The 19,058-nt window shown below is 42.3% G+C and overlaps 1 protein-coding gene across 11 annotated transcripts in view; it reads right to left on the reverse strand.

Annotated features, from left to right (window-relative positions):
- LOC135310821 (erbin-like) overlaps positions 1–19,058 on the reverse strand; it is a 173,340-nt gene that overhangs the window by 145,147 nt on the left and 9,135 nt on the right. For all 11 annotated transcript variants that reach the window (XM_064439840.1, XM_064439847.1, XM_064439845.1 and 8 more), the window contains one exon: positions 8,155–8,266. The gene's annotated coding sequence lies outside the window, so the exon portion shown is untranslated. The remainder of the gene's footprint in view (positions 1–8,154; positions 8,267–19,058) is intronic.

Consider the following 19,058-nt stretch of genomic DNA (forward strand, 5'->3'; position numbering starts at 1 on the left):
CATTCCCCAAAAACCCACAACACCCAAGAAAGATTGTGTTTCCTCTTGATAGTTGGTGGAGACATGGCTGCTATTTTGTTGATCATATCCATTGGGATCTGAGCCGGCAGCTCAGCCCCACACAGTCGCTCGCTCACTCCCCCACCGGTAGATGGGGAGAGAATCAGAAGGGTAACGCTCGTGGGTTGGGATAAGAACAGTTTAATAATGAAAATTAAAAGAAACAACAACAGAAATGCAATGTAAAGGAGAACAACGAGAGGCGCAAAACCCCGGGGGAGGGGAATTACCGCCAAAGCAAACTGCATGCCGCCCCGATGCCACGCTGCTTCCGATCCGCAACCTGCCCCCCCCTCAATATACTGGTCATGGTGTCACATGGTACGGAATGAGCATGCCATTGGCCAGTCGGGGTCAGCTGCCCCCACCGTGGTCCTGCCCCTCCCAGTCCCCCACCACGTGGCAGAGCACAGGAAGCTGGAAAGGTAGCCGACCCTGCACAGTGAGGAGAATTAACCCCTTCTCAGCCAAAACCATCACACTTGGTATGTGCTACGAGCAAAAACAGAAGGCAGTAGTCAAGCAATTTCCTTGACATCTCAAAGGCGGCTCTTCCCCTCCCTCACCTCATGCTCCAATTAGCTCAAATCACAGCTAAAAGCACAAAGGTAGCTTTCTACAGAGAAGGGAGGTGTTTCAGCTCCTAAATAAGTATGAAGACATTTATAACCATGAATAGATATACAGAATAAGCCTGGAATACTTATTTGAAGTCTGTAATTTAGCAATAACAAAAGTAGGGAAAAGTAATGAAGGACCATCAGCAGCCATTCATAGTCATTTATACTTTATCAGACACAAAGAGGTTTTCAATATGCAATTGCTTACTTGGCACTTTTCAATGTCAGGTGTTACTCCTAATCCTTCTACAATGACTTCTAAGAATATTGCATCCATCATCTTTTTTGATGAGCATTAGCAGTATGAGACCACTTGCACATAAAAATTAATTTTCCTGTGACTGCAATTTGATGGTCCATAGCAAGCTATTTATGCTGTGGCTTACCAGAGAGAATCCCAATTAAGTCAAAAGCAGGTAAAGTTATTTTAATCAAAATAGCACTAGCCTTTTCCCTCACTTTGTCCTTCCTAACAAGGGCCAGTGACATTAAACAGACCAAGCATAAGATTTTTATATTCCCCCCAAGTACCTAACACTTCTTCCTTTATAACAATCCTTCGAATTATAGAATCATAGAATCATTTAGGTTGGAAAAGACCTTTAAGATCATCAAGTCCAACCGTTAACCTAACACTACCAAGTCCACCACTAAACCATGTTCCTAAGCACCACATCTACAGGGTCTTTTAAATACCTCCAGGGATGGTGACTCAACCACTTCCCTGGGCATCAGTCCTTGATGACCTGTATTTCAATATCTTGGTTTTGTATTAGAATAAAGTTTTTGTCTTTCTGCATGTGCTTTATTTACTATTCTATTTGCCTCTCCTCTATAATTCATGTTCACTTCAAGTTACTCTCTTCAGAGAAAACTCCATTATCTCTCTCTGCCCTACAACCAAGCTACTGTTTCATAATAGGAAAAATCACCCCTTCTGCACCACTTACCTAGCCAGCTAGCTCACTTCTTATCTGCCTTTGTCCTCATTGGCTCACTATCAGGAAGAATGTCAGAAGACCACCCAGACCTCTGGAAGCACAGTACACCTGCCTTTTGTCCATTTATACATTACAGTCTTCCAATTGTCAACGGTGTAAAAATCACTCAGAAGGAGAGTTTGTCTTGGATGGCTGAAGATCTTTGTGGATGTGAAATCTTCATGATGACAACTTGATGGTAATTGGATGTTCATAAATACATAGTACTCTTCCCATACTACCCTTCCCTAGAAATCAAAGGCAATTCATTCTTCCTGCTTTCTAGGTACAAAGCTTCTTTGGTCTGAACTAGCTGCAAACTAGCCAGCTGCATTTTCCACTCTTGTTCAGTGACAGCCAATATCTCTCATGTTGATAGGGAGTTTTATAATACATCAGTCTGTGCAGCTCTCCACACCACTGTTGCATGACCCTCCAGACATGCTAACAGTACTGGAAAAAATCTGTACTTCATATAAATTTGTACAATTAAATCTGTAAAACTTGTACAATTTGTACTTTATATGAAAGAAAATAGTTTGGCAGAAAAACAAACTATGGCACATCCATTACAGCTCCCCACAGTTGCTTATGACATCATTGGAAGTAAAGCATTTTACTAGGTAGGCATTTCTGCCTCATAATTTATTTCCATTAGCAGGAAAATACACTTTCATATTATAATGACTACAATTACATCATTAAGAAAAAACATCAATAAAAATAAATAAAAGGAGGAAATAGTCAATTAGGTCTGTGAGTAACATAGAAACTATATCTTAAATGAAGAAATAGGCACAGACATTCTTAAAACAGCAAACTGCATTGGCCAAGACCTTCAAAGACAACTGTCAAAAGGAAGTTTGCATACATTAGCACTTAATTGTAATCTCCATTGAACAATGTAGCTGGAAAAGAAGAGAGGAAAGAGGAAGAGGAAGTCAGAATGTGCCATGCTATTTAAATAAGTTAGAAGTATTCTCTGCATACTTTTCCTCTGAAACCACCACACATGTTTATGGCACTGTGTAAGAAGTGTTTATTTGCTAATTGCTGAATTAACAAATAAGATCCAAGAACTGCTTATGCAATGCAAAAGGGAGTTTCCTAATACCTAGCATTTCCATAGAATCAAACAAATTTGCCTAGATGCATTCAGGATGAACATTGTTTTCCTTAGACTATCCAATTCTGGACATGTGACAACCAGGAAGCTTATCATGCATGCAAGCCACCCTCTGATAACCTAATCTTGTTTTAGACTGATTCCATTAGCAGTGTGCACATTTAAAGTGACAAGTGAACTACTATCTTCCATAAATCCTCAAACTAAAATAACATTCAGCAAAGGAGCCTAAAATATTTAAGTGTTGAATGCCCCTGGGCCTGAGAATTGTTTCACCTATCAAGATAACTTGTCCATGCCTTTTTTGCACTACAGGGAACACCAGGCTGACAGAACAACAGGTTCCCAACATGCACTGCCAAGATAAAACACATCTTGTGCTGACTGGATTAACCTTCATAGCTGAACCACCTGAGATGTTTGAGCAGGCAGTTCATGCCAGAACTTGTCAATAGAACTAGAAACGGGGAGATTTGGGCCAACATTTATTGCTACAAGGAGAAATGAATCAGCAAGTCAAGAAGGCTCACAGAATAAATGTGCAGACCAGAGGTTATATAAGCAGCTTGGAACATGTCCAATAACTACTGAAATAAAAGGAGCCACAAGAATACTGAAGGGATGGGATACAGGGGCCTCTCTTCAGCCAATGTTGTTTTCTTTATTCAGGTGGAAGCTTTGAACGCAAGACAATGAAGTAGTATTTTCCTTGATTGACTTTAATTACACACAGCTTCAAAACTGCATCTTTAAATAAGGCATAGTCAGAAGACCAAATATACAATATTACTCCACTGCAAAAGAAGCTGCAATACTCTGTACAAGTGAAGATTTCGGGGACTTGTCAGATTCATTTATTAGGCGGAATATGGATTACAATGAGTTAAAAAACAAATCGGACAAATTTTAGCATTTAACATTTGGTCTTAAAGTTCCTTTCATATATTGTAGCTATACACAAGTAAGAACTCATTTATGGTCTGTATGTTGACCATGTACTTCAGTACTTTTAAGTACACATTGATCCACTGCCTTCATGCTGGACTTAAACATTTAGCAGTGCTAATTGTGGATTTAGCAGCATGACAAATTATGACACCTTTTCCAGAAATCTATTCATTATAACATTTTGAGAAGCTGGAGAACGCACACTCAATTGGTATTAAGAAGCCTCTATCCAAGAGTCACAAAACAAACACTTACTAGGTCTCTTAGGATACCTACAGTAAACACTTCATAACATGCTTTACAATCCAACTATTCAAGATCTGCTTGCAGCCAGCCACAAGCATGCAGCAAAGCCAACATTTGCTTCCTAATCCTGTTCTTTTTAGCTAGTAGAGATTTTCTTCCCCCAATAAAGGCTAGTTAATCATGCCTGCCAATGAACCAATAGTTAGAAGTGAACAAGGGACTAGACATAAGAGCAAACTACTACAAAGCAACAAAAAATAAACTACTGATTAACAACTTCATTTGAGTTATCTTAATAAGACTTAACAGAAGTGTTTCGATGCCAAAACAAGCAGATCCACAATGAAACTAGGGTTATAAAACAAGATTCTAATTCAATATAAAATTATTCTCAACAAAGAGGTGTATCAGCCTATTTTTCATGCATATTAGGGAATGTTATTGAACAACATGAATAGCATAATAAAGGAAACCCAAGCTGTGCACTGTTGCTTGATCTCCCTGCTTTGTTATTGTTAGCTTAACAATAAAAGCTTATTAAAAGTCTCAGTCTATCTGTCCTGGTTTCAGCTGAGATAGAGTTAAATTTCTTCGTAGTAGCTAGTATGAGACTGTGTTTTACATTTTTGCTGGAAACAGTGGTGATAATGTGGAGATGTTTTAGTTGTTGCTAAGTAGCACTTACACTGGTCAAGGACTTTTTTCAGCTCCCTGTGCTCTGCCTGGTGCACAAGAAGCTGGGAGGGGGCACAGCCAGGACAGCTGACCCCAACTGACCAATGGGATATTCCATACCATATGACATCATGCTCAGTATATAAAGCTGGGGGAAGAAGGAAGAAGGGGGGGACGTTTGGAGTAATGGCGTTTGTCTTCCCAAGTAACTGTTACGTGTGATGGAGCCCTGCTTTCCTGGAGATGGCTGAACACCTGCCTGCTCGTGGGAAGTAGTGAATGAATTCCTTGTTTTGCTTTGCTTCCACGTGCAGCTTTTGCTTTACCGATTAAACTGTCTTTATCTCAACCCATGAGTTGCCTCACTTTTAACCCTTCTGATTCTCTCCCCCGTCCCACCAGGGGGGAGTAAGCGAGCGGCTGCATGGTGCTTGGTTGCTGACTGGGGCTAAACCACGACACTATCCACATGATAAAATCTTTTGTGACAATTATTTCACAGTACCACTCACTAGTCAGAGAACCGTGAAAGAAATCTCAGAAGTTTAAAAGAGAAAAAAGGCACTTTATCCAATTTTCTGTAACCAAGGATCGACAGAAACATTAAATTCTGAAGTTCTCACACAGTATGTCAAGTACTTTTAATAAATATAATAAAAATTTTCCTCTAAAAAAAATTTCTGCTGCTCAATATATTCTTGTCTTTCATATTTACTAACTTGTTTTATTAAAAAAGTTTCCCCATGCATTGGGTTTGTGTGGCAAGGCTTTGGTAGCAGAGGAGGGGGCTACAGGGGTGGCTTCTGTGAGAAGCTGCCAGAAGCTTCCCCCATGTCCAATAGAGCCAGTGCCAGCCAGCTCCAAGATGGACCCACTGCTGGCCAAGGCTGAGCCAATCAGTGACAGTGGTAGCGCCTCTGGGATAACGTATTTAAGGGGGGGGGGGGAACCTGCTGTGCAACAGCAGCTGGAAGAGAGGAGTGAGAATATGAGAGACAACTCTGCAGACATCAAGGTCAGTGAAGAAGAAGGAGGGGGAGGAGGTGCTCCAGGCGCCAGAGCAGCGATTCCCCTGCAGCCCCTGGTGAAGACCATGGTGAGGCAGGCTGTGCCCCTGCAGCCCATGGAGGGCCACGGTGGAGCAGATAGCCACCTGCAGCCTGTGGAGGACCCCATGCCTGAGCAGGTGGATGTGGCTGTGACCCCACAGAGAACCTGCACTGGAGCAGATTTTCTGGCAGGACTTGTGACCCCGTGGGGGACCCATGCCAGAGCAATCAGTTCCTGAACGGCTGCACCCCGTGGAAAGGGCCCACATTGGAGAAGTTCGCGGAGGACTGTCTCCCATGGGAGGGACCCCACGCTGGAGCAGGGGAAGAGTGTGAGGAAGGAACAGCAGAAACAACACATGATGAACTGACCACAACCCCCATTCCCCATCTCCCTGCGCTGCTCAGTGGGGAGGAGGTAGAGAATTCAGGAGTGAAGTTGAGCCCAGGAAGAAAGGAGGGGTGGGGGGAAAGGTGTTTTAAGATTTGGTTTTATTTCTCATTATCCTACTCTGATTTGATTGATAATAAATTGAGCTAATTTCCCTGAGTTGAGACTGTTTTTCCCATGATGGTAACTGCTGAGTGATCTCCCTGTCCTTATCTCAACCCACAAGCCTTTCATTATATTTTCTCCTGCTGTCCAGCTGAGGAGGGGGAGTGATATAGCAGCTTGGTGGACACCTGGCATCCAGCCACTGTCAACCCACCATACCCCCGCAAACCCATTTTCAAGCATAAGTTCGAAGACTTGTACTATCTTTTCATAATGGTTCCTAATTTAAATCTCATAAGGCATTTATGTTTCCAAGCACATCATTTCTACAATATTATTAATAGAAAAAAAATACTGTCTTAAATGCTTAAAGTATTTCCCCTCTCGGAAGTCAAGCATTTTACGTGGACATTTACAGATATTTGTGAGCATATTCTACCTACATTCTTGAATCAGAGCAAGAGATAGAGAGGAGGGTGAAAAATTCATTTGCTCAATGGTCCTAATTAGGACTAAGACAGTATACTAATATCAAACATACCCTATTGCAGATATTACTCCAGTATATTAAGATCAAAACACACTGTGATCTATTAAAGATGTTTGCAACGCTTCAAAATTAAGCATATGCTTACTAAAAAACTCCATATCATTCTGGTTATACTGTCCCTATAATTCTTTGAGGAGCTATGTGTGCCTGCTGTTAAATTAGGGGATAAAAAGTGTAAATAAAAAACCCTTCAGTCTCAGCATCCCTCAGAAACATACCACTAGCAACTAAAACTTATGTAAATGTGACAAGCATACAAAACCAAAACAGTACATGCTTCCAACTGCAAAAAAAAAAAAAAAATCCCAATCATATTAGCCTTTTGCTGGATAGGACAAGAGCATTTAAGTTAGCTTACCCAGGGCAGAAGTATTTGTTTGAAACTGCTTTTATTTTTGCATAGATCTACCTGAATACATTATCATAAAATGGGTTACTGCCTTGCATACATTTATGTAGCATTCAAAGTAAAAAAGTAATGCAGAAAATTATACCAGAAGCAATGGAAGCCAAATTGCCTATTGTCCTGGTTTCAGCTGGGATAGAGTTAAATTTCTTTGTAGTAGAAGAACATATGGGGCTATGTTTTGGATTTTTGCTGGAAACAGTGGTGATAATGTGGAGATGTTTTAGTTGTTGCTAAATAGCACTTACACTGGTCAAGGACTTTTTTCAGCTCCCTATGCTCTGCCGGGTACACAAGAAGCTGGGAGGGGGCACAGCCAGGACAGCTGACCCCAACTGACCCAAGGGATATTCCATACCATATGGCGTCATGCTCAGTATATGAAGCTGGGGAAGAAGAAGGAAGTGGGGACATTGGGAGTGATGGCGTTTGTCTTCCCAAGTAACCGTTACGTGTGATGGAGCCCTGCTTTCCTGGAGACTGCTGAACACCTGCCTGCCCATGGGAAGTAGTGAATGAATTCCTTGTTTTGCTTTGCTTTCACACGCAGCTTTTGCTTTTACTATTATACTGTCTTTATCTCAAACCATGAGTTACCTCACTTTTCCGATTCTCTCCATCCCACCAGGGGGGAGCGAGCGAGCAGCCGCGCGGTGCTTGGTTGCTGACTGGGGCTAAACCACGACACCTATACGCAAGCGCTCACACAGAGCCATACAAACCTGTCAAAACCACAGATACACAGACCATGTTCTGTGACCCAAGGATGACAGACCCATTCCACTGCAATGAATAACCCTAGCGCTTCCTGCCAGAAAATATCCACAGTTCTCACACATCTTCCCTACAAGCTATTGTAATACAAATTCAACAATTAGAAGTTTATCAGGTGAGGGTGAGAGAAGATATTAGTACATTGTAGAGTAACTGAAGTAGTAAGTGCACTCAAAACATTTCTTTCCCCTTATCTCCTTCAACTCATCTGGACAGTCACCTACCCGAATCACTCCATTGTTGCCAATTCACACCATAGGAGTCTCAATTAGTTTCTGAACTTGGACCGTAGAAGCACCAGGACACAAAACAGTTTATGAAACCGTCCACATGGATCTGTGAAAAAGAATTAAGAAGTGTTTTCAAGATGACAGGTATAAGAGACCTTGCACAAAAACTAAGACGGTTTCAAATCTACACATTAACTTTGTTTTACATTAGAATTAAACACAGGAGACACAACTGGCAATATATAACTTACCACCACAACCACCAATCTACAATTACTCATTTTTGTCCTCTGCCAAATCTCAAAGTAATGCAAACAGAGAAAGCAGTGTACCAAAATATAAAAGAGGTAAAACTGATTATCATCTCATAACTCTAAAACCTTCATACTAATAGGACTGTTTAACAGATCTCAGCTGCCTTTTCCAAAACACCGCTGGTATCAGCTTCCCACAGTGCCGTGGCCAGCACAGCTAGAAACTGAAGGATGCCAGGGTTGACGACTGTACTGCTCCTTTCCTGGCTTGCTTGGGAATAAAAAATTTGATATTTTTTGTGACAAACTGGATTACTGTCTCTTACAGTGGTGGCTCTGGAACTTTCCTTCTGGAATTTTCATAGAATCATAGGACATCCTGAGTTGGAAGGGACCCACAAGGATTATCAAGTCCAACTCCCGTCCTTGCATAGGACAACCCCAAATTCACACCATGTGTCCGAGGGCGCTGTCCAAGTGCTTCTTGAATATCGTCAGGCTTGGTGCCGTGACTACCTCCCTGGGGAGCCTGTTCCAGTGCTCCACCCTCTGGGTGAAGAACCTTTTCCTAATACCCAACCTAAAATTTTCCTACTGCTTTCCCACCTACAGCCAAATTATTTTTTAATGACTAAAAATATTAATGTAAGTATCTTATTCAGTCAAGTTTATATCTGGCCAGCAACTCCCTTCATACACACCCCATTTAGGAACTGCTGCTCTATGATGTAAAGACTGAAACAGCTTTATGGGCTCTTAACTAGGAAGAGCTAAGTAACTTCCCTCTCGCTCATCTTGCAGTCTTCCACAGAAGGTTAAACTTTCAGTTCCATTTGAGATTGAAGTGGCATCCTTACAGATAGACAGTGGACTGCTGAACATGCCAACTCCTCCAGGTTATGTGTCCAAGTCTGTGACTACCTCTAGCAAGTCTTGAATTCTGCAGTACCCTCCATTAGTGCTTCAATCACTGACCCTTCCACTATATCCCAGGTAGCAAGAAAAAGAATACAGTAACTGTATGGTTATATGAACAATTGCACAGATCATTACATGAAAGATGATTATCCAAGGATTGGAAAAGACGACTGGAACACCCCTCCATCCTCCATTCTCTCCCCTACTAACAAATAAGATGTTGTTATACAAGTTCAAAAGACAGACATCAATTTAACTCCATTGGCGATTGCAATGTATTTCCCGTGAACATTAACCACCTCCTTGTTACCAAGTAAAAAATTTTAGATTTTTCTCTTCAATAAAAAAATTTACTACCCTGGCATACATGCTACAAGTGCTCACTGTTGAGCTAGAGACCAAAAGTTAAGGGTTGGAGAGGAGGAGTAGGAAAATAAGCATTTCACACATCTTTAGAAGAAAGATCTTTTGCTCTGGTACTTCTTCCCCTAATTTAAGGTTTTCCCGCAACATAACATAGAAATTAAGTCGAACTAAGGCTACAGCTTACTCCTAGTTTTTTCATTATCACATACTTTTTTTTTTTTAATTAAAATCACATGCTGCCTAATTAACACCAAGAACCAATTCCAACTCAAAGCCCTGATCGGTGGGTTACTGTATGAAAAAGAACCCATATTATATTTGAGTTATAAACTCATTTCAGAAGACTTATGAACAACCAGAACTTTTCAGAACTAGATAGATTTGCACTGTTGAATGCACAAAATCATCCTTTGCAGACAATATCTGACAGAACAAGTATTTTTGTGGCTACAAAGCCAAGTATGAGAACAATCAACTTATATTTTACTCCACCTACCACACTTGTGAAAATCATGCTGCATTTCAAAAAAAGTTGTGAATAAAAATAAAATTAAAAAAACACAGAAGAAAATGTTTTCTTTATACTCTTTCTGGTCCTCTGTTACTGTTCCTTTTTTTCCAATAGCTCTACAAGATTAAAGATCAGGGTCTACCTGGCTATATGAAGTTTTGTTTAGCTATTGCAAAAAAGAAGGTGGAGTTAGTACTGCTATCCAATGCTTCGGACTCTGAAAGAACATATCCTACAGCCCATGCTTAAATCAGTAGTAATATATCATATTATAATCCAAGTTCATCTATCACTTTGACTAGACCTACTGGAGGAAGAAGCCAGATGGGACATCGTAATGGACACTACTCTCATTTCATTACACATTCCACACAAAGTCAAGAAGCATCATCACACAACTCTCTTAATACAGGTGCTATTACTAATAGCAGTGAGCAATCGAAATGATCACTTAAAGCAGCAAAATTCATTAGAAATCTTCCATTAATCAAGTTTTAATAGGGTCAAAAAGACTATTTGAGATATTTGTTAGTCAGTTCTACTGCATCCGTAGATCTTGTGAAAGCAAAATAGTTGTTATACGAGGAACAGGAAAAAAAATTCAGTTACTGCTACACTATTCTCCTCTTTCCATTTTCTTCATCTACCATAACAAAGGAAAAAAGGATATTTAGATTTGTTTTAAGCATAGTTTAGCTGAATCCATCATTCAAACTAAGGAAAAAATAAGAGAAAAACATGAACTTATGAATTCACGAACACAATGACTAGGAGCGCACATACAAAGCTGATCATTTAGCAGCTACATTAACGCAATTAGGTACGAACAGAATAAACAAGTGTTCTCTGCAGTTACTTTCTGAAAGCAACTAAAAAAAAAAATCAGTTATACAAAGTATGAAGTAGGGCAAACAAAAGATGCATAATTACAGATAACACACACCTAAATTATTTAGCCTGTATTACAAGAACATGTTTTGACACATTTATTCCATTAAAAAAAATAAAATCAGTAAGAAGTGCTTAAACATACTTGACTACTATCCTTCACACTGTTAATGGATAATTTGGTTATACAGAAATTCAGTTTCCTGGAAGCTAAGCAATTGACAGGAGAGGGCATCAACTTCCAGGTACTTTGTATGCTTAGGCACTTGCCATTAAGTAGCTAAACTGTTTTTGATTTGTGTTTTGTGTTTTGGGTGGGGTTTTTTGTTTTGTATTGGGGATTGGGGTTGTTTGGGGTTTTTTGTTGGGTTTTTTTGGGGGGGGGGGGGGCGCGTTTCTTCTCCGGATGAATGACTCAAGGGGAAGGGAAGAGGAGGACACTCCTCAGCAATGTATGTTAAATCTCACAAAACTCAGCTTCACTACTGGCTATAATTTCAGCATGCAAGACTCGGTTCATACGCAATAATCAGGAGCGATACCAGAAAATCTATGATCTTAGCAGAGCGCCATTTCTGGGTTTTGGATCTTAAAATGTATGTTTTCCCCTCTTATTTCAAGATATATGGATATAAATATATACACGTATACTTAAAAAGCACTGTCCAACTTGTATTCTAATCACACAGCAGAATAAATGTAAAAACACATATAAGTTATCTTTCATGAACCTTTTTCCACCCACCGTTTTAAAACACAACAGAAGCACTGAAAATAGACTGCAGTATCTTAAAAGTCTCTGACACTTCCCCAAAAGAGATAAGACTATCTACAGCATAAAATGTTAAATAGATTATTTTTTTTTTAAGTGATAAAAACCCAGGAGAAAGATAACTAAGAAACAAAAAAGTGAATGCAGTTCATAAATCAAATACACAGTTGGAGGGGGAGGGAAGAATACAAACATTAAATTATGAAAAAAACAAAAACAAAAAAAAACCCCACAAACAAAAAACCCACACACATGCCCTCAGTTTGAGTGAATTCCAATTTACTATGCTCTAGATTCTTATTACAGATAGACTATCACGAATGAAGTTGGCACGAGGGAAATACGAAAAAATGTACAGTTATTTCATGCTTGTAAGGTCAACAGACGCTTCATTTTTTTAATTACTAGACTATGAATGCATTTTTAAGACAAATTCTAATATATTCGGGCGGGGGAGACTCTGCACCACATTATCTTGGTTTCACAAGGTAAAATTTCACTCCCAGAGAACTTAGTATCATTACAGTAGGTCCTCTGTATGCAGATGATCACCTTTTAGAAAATACTTTCAGGAAAGAATTCACTATCTCCAGATCCTAGTGTAGGTTAATCCTTATACTACACAGTTTGAAAGAAAGGCATGGTAGTTACCTTCTTGAACATAACATTCAAAACAATTTGGGACTTAATGTTTTCTGCTGAGATTTGCTTCCATCCTTGCACCCTAAGAAATTACCTTCCAGCAATCACTATTTCATCTCACATACTACATGAAATAATCAACCAGAAGATAAGCAGTTACTTTGCAGATTAAAGAGCAAGATATACAAATAGACAGCTATCAGAATTATAAATAGCTTAGATACTTAAGGATGTTTCCAAAACTATCCATTTAACACATTACTACTCTAATAAGCAGGCAACATAGAGCAAAGCTTCTCTTGCACAACGAATCATTACCTGGGAGTGGTGGTTGACAGCCAGCCGAACATGAGCCAGCAGTGTGCCCAGGTGGCCAAGGCGGCCAACAGCATCCTGGCTTGTATCAGGAATAGTGTGGCCAGCAGGAGTAGGGGAGTGATCATCCCCCATACTCAGCACTGGTGAGGCCGCACCTCAAATACCGTGTTCATTTTTGGGCCCCTCACTACAAGGAGGACATTGAGGTGCTGGAGTCTGTCCAAAGAAGGGCAATGAAGCTGGTGAAGGGTCTGGAGAACAGGTCTTATGAGGAGCAGCTGAGGGAACTGGGGTTGTTTAGCCTGGAGAAGAGGAGGCTGAGGGGAGACCTTATCACACTCTGCAACTACCTGAAAGGAGAGTGTAGCAAGGTGGGTGTTGGTCTCTTCTCCCAAGTTACTAGCAATAGGACAAGAGGAAATGGCCTCAAGTTGCATCAGGGGAGGTTTAGATTGGATATTGGGAAAAAATTATTTACTGAAAAAGTGGTCAGACATTGGAACAGGCTGCCCAGAGAGGTGGTAGAGTCACCATCCCTGCAGGCATTCAAAAAACATGTACACATGGCACTTCAGGACATTGAGACATGGTATTGTTCGGATGATGGTTGGACTTGATGATCCTAGAGGTCTTTTCCAACCTTAATGATTCTATAATACTGGTGTGACTGACAAAGGAAAAAAAATTCCACACAACTCAACTTAAATATTTGTCATGCAGTGGCTTTAAGAAACGCATTGCAAGGAAGAGCACTGTAAACAGCGCAAGAAATGAGCTTTACTTGAGATTACAGGAACCGGGATACTTCTTCCCCTGTTGCAGTTTAGCCCCAGCCAGCAACTAAGACCCACACAGCCACTCACTCACTCCCCAACCAGCAAGATGGGGGAGAGAATCAAAAAGTGAAAAAACTCATGGGTTGAGATAAAAACAGTTTAATAATTACACCAATAACAACAACAACATGAAAAGGAAAATAACAAGAAAAAGAGGCAAAATCCAGGTGGGGGAAAGGGGGAATGAAAACCAAAACAAACAACAAGCACTGCAACCTCTCACCACCCACCAACCTAACACCACTAGTCCAAGACACAACCATTCCACCCTACTGCATGCCAACTCCACCAGTTAATGACATCATGTGATAGGGAATATCCCATTGACCAGTTAGGTCAGCTGTCTTGGCTGTAGCCCCTCCCCTCCCAGCTTCTTGTGCACCTGGCAGATCAAGGGAAGCTAGAAAGGACCCTAAATACTATAGGCCCTACTTAGTAGACAATTACCTGCTACTTAGCAACTAAAACATCAATGTGTCATCAGCACTATACCAGCTAGAGTGAAGAAAATCAACTCTATCCCAGCCAAAACCAGCACATTCTCCGCCCCTTATTCCATAACAATTATGCCATGCCCAGGACCCATACTATACAATACAATCTAACCATCCACCACCACCTCCCCTTTCCCATCCTTAAACAAAATACACAGATATCATTCCCTTAGTCTACGGACCACCCCTGTAAAAGGTACATAAAATAGCCACAAATGGCCAAAAAAATGTCCATTGAGTTCATTCAGTCGATAACTTCCTGTTCCATCTAAAACAACAGTCTTTCAGGGCAAGAGAGATGGTGTTTCTGGTATTAGATTGTTGCATACCAAAGCCAGTCCTTAGTCCATCACGGCTGCACTTCGTTTCATCACAGCTCATCTTGCATGAACTGGGAGATTTCTACTATGATACCACTGATATGGCATGTAACAACCACAAAAAATATAATGAACAATATTAAATATAGCAATAAACAACATACAATTCAGTTCACTGGCTGTTTTCACCCAAAATCAAAACCCCTTGGGGTACACAACAGACTCCTCCATCCCCCCGCATCACCCACCAAGTGCACCCAGGTCCTTGAGCAAAAGCAATCCCGCAAATGGGTTTACCTTCGCCTGAGGCAGGAATAACCCAGACTGTTTTGCCCAACATAGTTTTTGCGTGCACTACTGGGAATCTATCCCTTTCCACAGTATGTAACAGTTCTGACTGCAGGGCCAGCTTGAATCAAAGATTTGAGTTAGTGTTGACTAACCAGGTGGCCTTTGCTAAACGTGTATCCCAGTGTTTAACTGTTCCAGCACTCATTGGTCTCAGTGTAGTTTTTAATAGTCCATTGTATCTTTTGATTTTTGCACGGGCTGGCGCATGATAGGGGATGTGATACAGCGGCTCAATGCCACGCTCTTTGGCCCAGGTGTTGATGAGGTTATTTCAGAAATGAGTCTCTGACTCAGTTCACTCTAGGGTGCCATGTCACCACCGGACTTCTTTTTCCAGGCCCAGGAGTGTGTTCCGGGCAGAGGCATGGGGCACAGGATATGTTTCCACCCATCCGGTGGTAGCTTCTACCATTGTAAACACATGGCGCTTGCCTTAACGGGTTTGTGGGAGTGTGATACAGTCAATTTGCCAGGCAATCAGCCATTGTATACTTTACCCACTTGGCTTGCTTGATTACAGCACGTTCCACATTCATGGAAAACCCGCGCAATAGCATCCATAGTCAAGCCCACCCCTCGACCACAAGCCCATCTGTATGTTGCATCTCTCCCTTGATGGCCTGAAGTGTCATGGGCCCACAGAACTAGAAATAGTTCACCCTTATGTTGCCAGTCCAGACCCACCTCAGCCACTTCAGTCTTGGCAGCCTGATCCACCTGCTGGTTGTTCCAATGTTCTTCAGTGGCCCAGCTCTTGGGGACAAAAGCATCCACATGACGTACCTTTACAACCAGGGTCTCTACCCGGGCAGCAATATCTTGCCACAGTGCGGCAGCCCAGATGAGTTTGCCTCTGCGCTGCCAGTTGCTTTGCTTCCACTACTGTAACCACCTCCACAGGGCATTTGCCACCATCCAGGAGTCAGTATGAAGATAGAGCACTGGCCACTTTTCCCATTCAGCAATGTCTAAGGCCAGCTGGATGGCCTTTACCCCTGCAAACTGGCTCGATTCACCTTCTCCTCCAGCAGTTTCTGCAACTTGTCGTGTAGGACTCCATACAGCAGCCTTCCATCTCCGGTGCTTTCCCACAAGACGACAGGACCCATCAGGGAACAGGGCATACTGCTTCTGGTTTTCTGGCAGTTTGTTATAGAGTGGGGCTTCTTCAGCATGTTTCTCCCCCTCCTCTGGTGATATTCCAAAGTCTTTGCCTTCTGGCCAGTCCATGATCACTTCCAAGATTCCTGGGCGACTGGGGTTTCCTACTCGAGCCCGCTGGGAGATCAGTGCAACCCATTTACTCCATGTAGCATCAGTTGCATGGTGTGTAGAGGGGACGTTTCCTTTGAACATCCAGCCCAGCACTGGCAGTCGGGGTGCCAGGAGCAACTGTGCTTCAGTACCAACCACTTCTGAAGCAGCTCAAATCCATTCATATGCTGCCAATATCTCTTTTTCAGTTGGAGTATAGCGGGCTTCGGACCCTCTGTACCCCCGACTCCAAAACCCTAGGGGTTAACCTCAGGTATCCCCATGTGCTTTCTGCCAGAGGCTCCAGGTAGGGCCATTCTCCCCAGCTGCAGTGTAGAACACATTCTTTACATCTTGTCCTGCCCGGACTGGCCCAAGAGCTACTGCATGAACTATCTCCTGTTTAATCTGTTCAAAGGCTTGTTGTTGCTCAGGGCCCCATTTGAAATCATTCATCTTCTGGGTCCCTTGATAGAGAGGGCTTACGATCAGACTGTAATTTGGAATATGCATTCCCCAAAAACCCACAATGCCCAAGAAAGCTTGTGGTTCCTCTTGATAGTTGGTGGAGACATGGCTGCTATTTTGTTGATCACATCCATTGGGATCTGACGCCATCCATCTTGCCATTTGATTCCTAAGAACTGGATCTCTTGTGCAGGTCCCTTGACTTTACTTTGGTTTTATGGCAAAACCAGCATTCAGAAGGATTTTCTCTCCTTTCTCAAAAACTTCTTCCGCTGTGTTGCCCCACATGGTGATGTCATCAATGTATTGCAGGTGTTCCAGAGCTCCACCTTGTTCCGATGCATTATGGATCATTCCATGGCAAATGGTAGGACTGTGTTTCCACCCCTGGGGCAGACAACTCAAGGTGTACTGGACACCTCTCCAAGTGAAAGCAAACTGTGGCCTGCACTCTGCTGCCAGAGGGATTGAGAAGAATGCATTAGCAATATCAATTGTGGCATACCACTTGGCTGCCTTTGACTCCAGTTCATATTGAAGTTCTAGCATGTCTGGAACAGCAGCACTCAGTGGGGGAGTGACTTCATTCAGGCCATGATAGTCTACTGTTAGCCTCCACTCTCCATTAGACTTCTGCACTGGCCATATGGGACTGTTAAAAGGTAAGCAAGTCTTAATGATCACTCCTTGGCTCTCCAGTCAACAAATGAGCTCATGGATGGGAATCAGGGAGTCTTGGTTGGTGCGATAGTGCTGCCGGTGCACTGTTGTGGTGGCGATTGGCACCTGTTGTTCTTTGACCTTCAGCAACCCCACCACAGAAGGGTCCTTTGAGAGGCCAGGCAAGGTAGACAGCTGTTTAATTTCCTCCGTCTCCAAGGCAGCTACACCAAAAGCCCACCTGTACCCTTTTGCATCCTTGAAATACCCTCTCCTGAGATAGCCAAGGATGCACGGAGCCTCTGGGCCAGTCACAATGGGGTGCTTTTGCCACTCATTCCCAGTTAGGCTCACTTCGGCCTCCAATACAGTTAGCTCTTGGGATCCCCCTGTCACTCCAGCAATGCTGATGGTTTCTGCCCCTATATAGTTTGATGGCATTAGTGTGCACTGTGCACTGGTGTCCACTAAAGCCTTATACTCCTTTGGGTCTGATATTACAGGCCATCGGATCCACACAGTCCAGTAAACCTGGTTATCCCTTTCCTCCACCTGGCTGGACGCAGGGCCACTCTAATTCCATTTGCAGTATTTGCAACTCACTTCTGGTAAATGCTTATCAGAAGCATCTCTATTAAGCTCTGAAAGAAAATCAGCGCTTCTGCTCCTCTGGGGAATTGCTTACTGGAAACTGTAACAGCAATTTTCCTGGAAGAACCCCCGAGTGACTGTTCTTCCTTGTAGCTCACGTACCCATGCCTCTAGGGTCAAGGTAGATTTTCCATTCCTCCTCCTCCTGTCCTCTCCACAGTCATGCAGGTAAAACCATAGGGTGCCCTGTTGTGTGTATCTTTTCCTTTAAGCAGAAGGGATACTTATTCCTAATGGCTGAGACCCTAGTCTGTACAGATGGGGAGTAGGACATATCTTCTTTGTGTTGCTGGACCTCCCATGATATTTTCTCCGCAGCTGATATGAGTAAGCAGTAGACGTGCTTCATAATCCCAGAGTCTATCAATCACATCCCCTACTGTTGGTGCTTCTTTATCTTTCCAGGACATTACTGCCAACGAGTTCCCATGCGTCGATGATGCACTCCGTACAAACTTCTGCCACATGGGTCGTGTGCACTGGGCTTCATCTGGATCTTTGGATGACTGTTCATTGTCCAGGTCACCATAAATCACCTCAAGCACAGCTAGTTCCCTCAGATACTGGCTACCTTTCTCCATGGTCATCCATTTTCCTGGGTGATATGTAACATCTTCCTTGAAGGGATACCTTTCTCTCACACCTGACAGAAGCCACCTCCAGAGGCTGAGAGCTTGTGTCCCTTTTCCAGTTGCTTTGTCAACACCTCCTTCCCTAGAATGAGATCCCAGTTGCTTGGCTTCCTTCCCCTCTAATTCCAGAAGCAGCCAGGTGGCAACGTGCTCACCTAGGTGACAGCTGAGATCTTTTCACATATTTCACAACTCACTCAAAGGACAGGGATTGGGTGGTTTCCATCTCATTTATGACTTCTTCCTCTTCCTCTCTTTGTGATAACCCTGCTTTTTCATCTCTCTCTAAATGAGCTGACTTCCGCTTCCAAGATTTCTTCTTGTGGATAGGGGTGACTGATACCTACACAGGTTGATTCTCTGGTTCGGCTGCAGTGCCTGTCGCTTTGTCTTTAGATCCAGAGGCCTTTGCTTCCCCTTGTGGATGTTGAATAGCATTGAACAGGGGCTTAACTGTAATATTACAGTTTAAAATATTTTGTAGAAAAATATTCAGTGAATGTCAACCTGTAATTGAATCCCTGAATACTATATAGATTTGTAAAAGAAAAAAATTTTAGACC

Source organism: Phalacrocorax carbo, assembly GCF_963921805.1.
Source record: "Phalacrocorax carbo chromosome W unlocalized genomic scaffold, bPhaCar2.1 SUPER_W_unloc_10, whole genome shotgun sequence".
Lineage (NCBI taxonomy): Eukaryota > Metazoa > Chordata > Aves > Suliformes > Phalacrocoracidae > Phalacrocorax > Phalacrocorax carbo.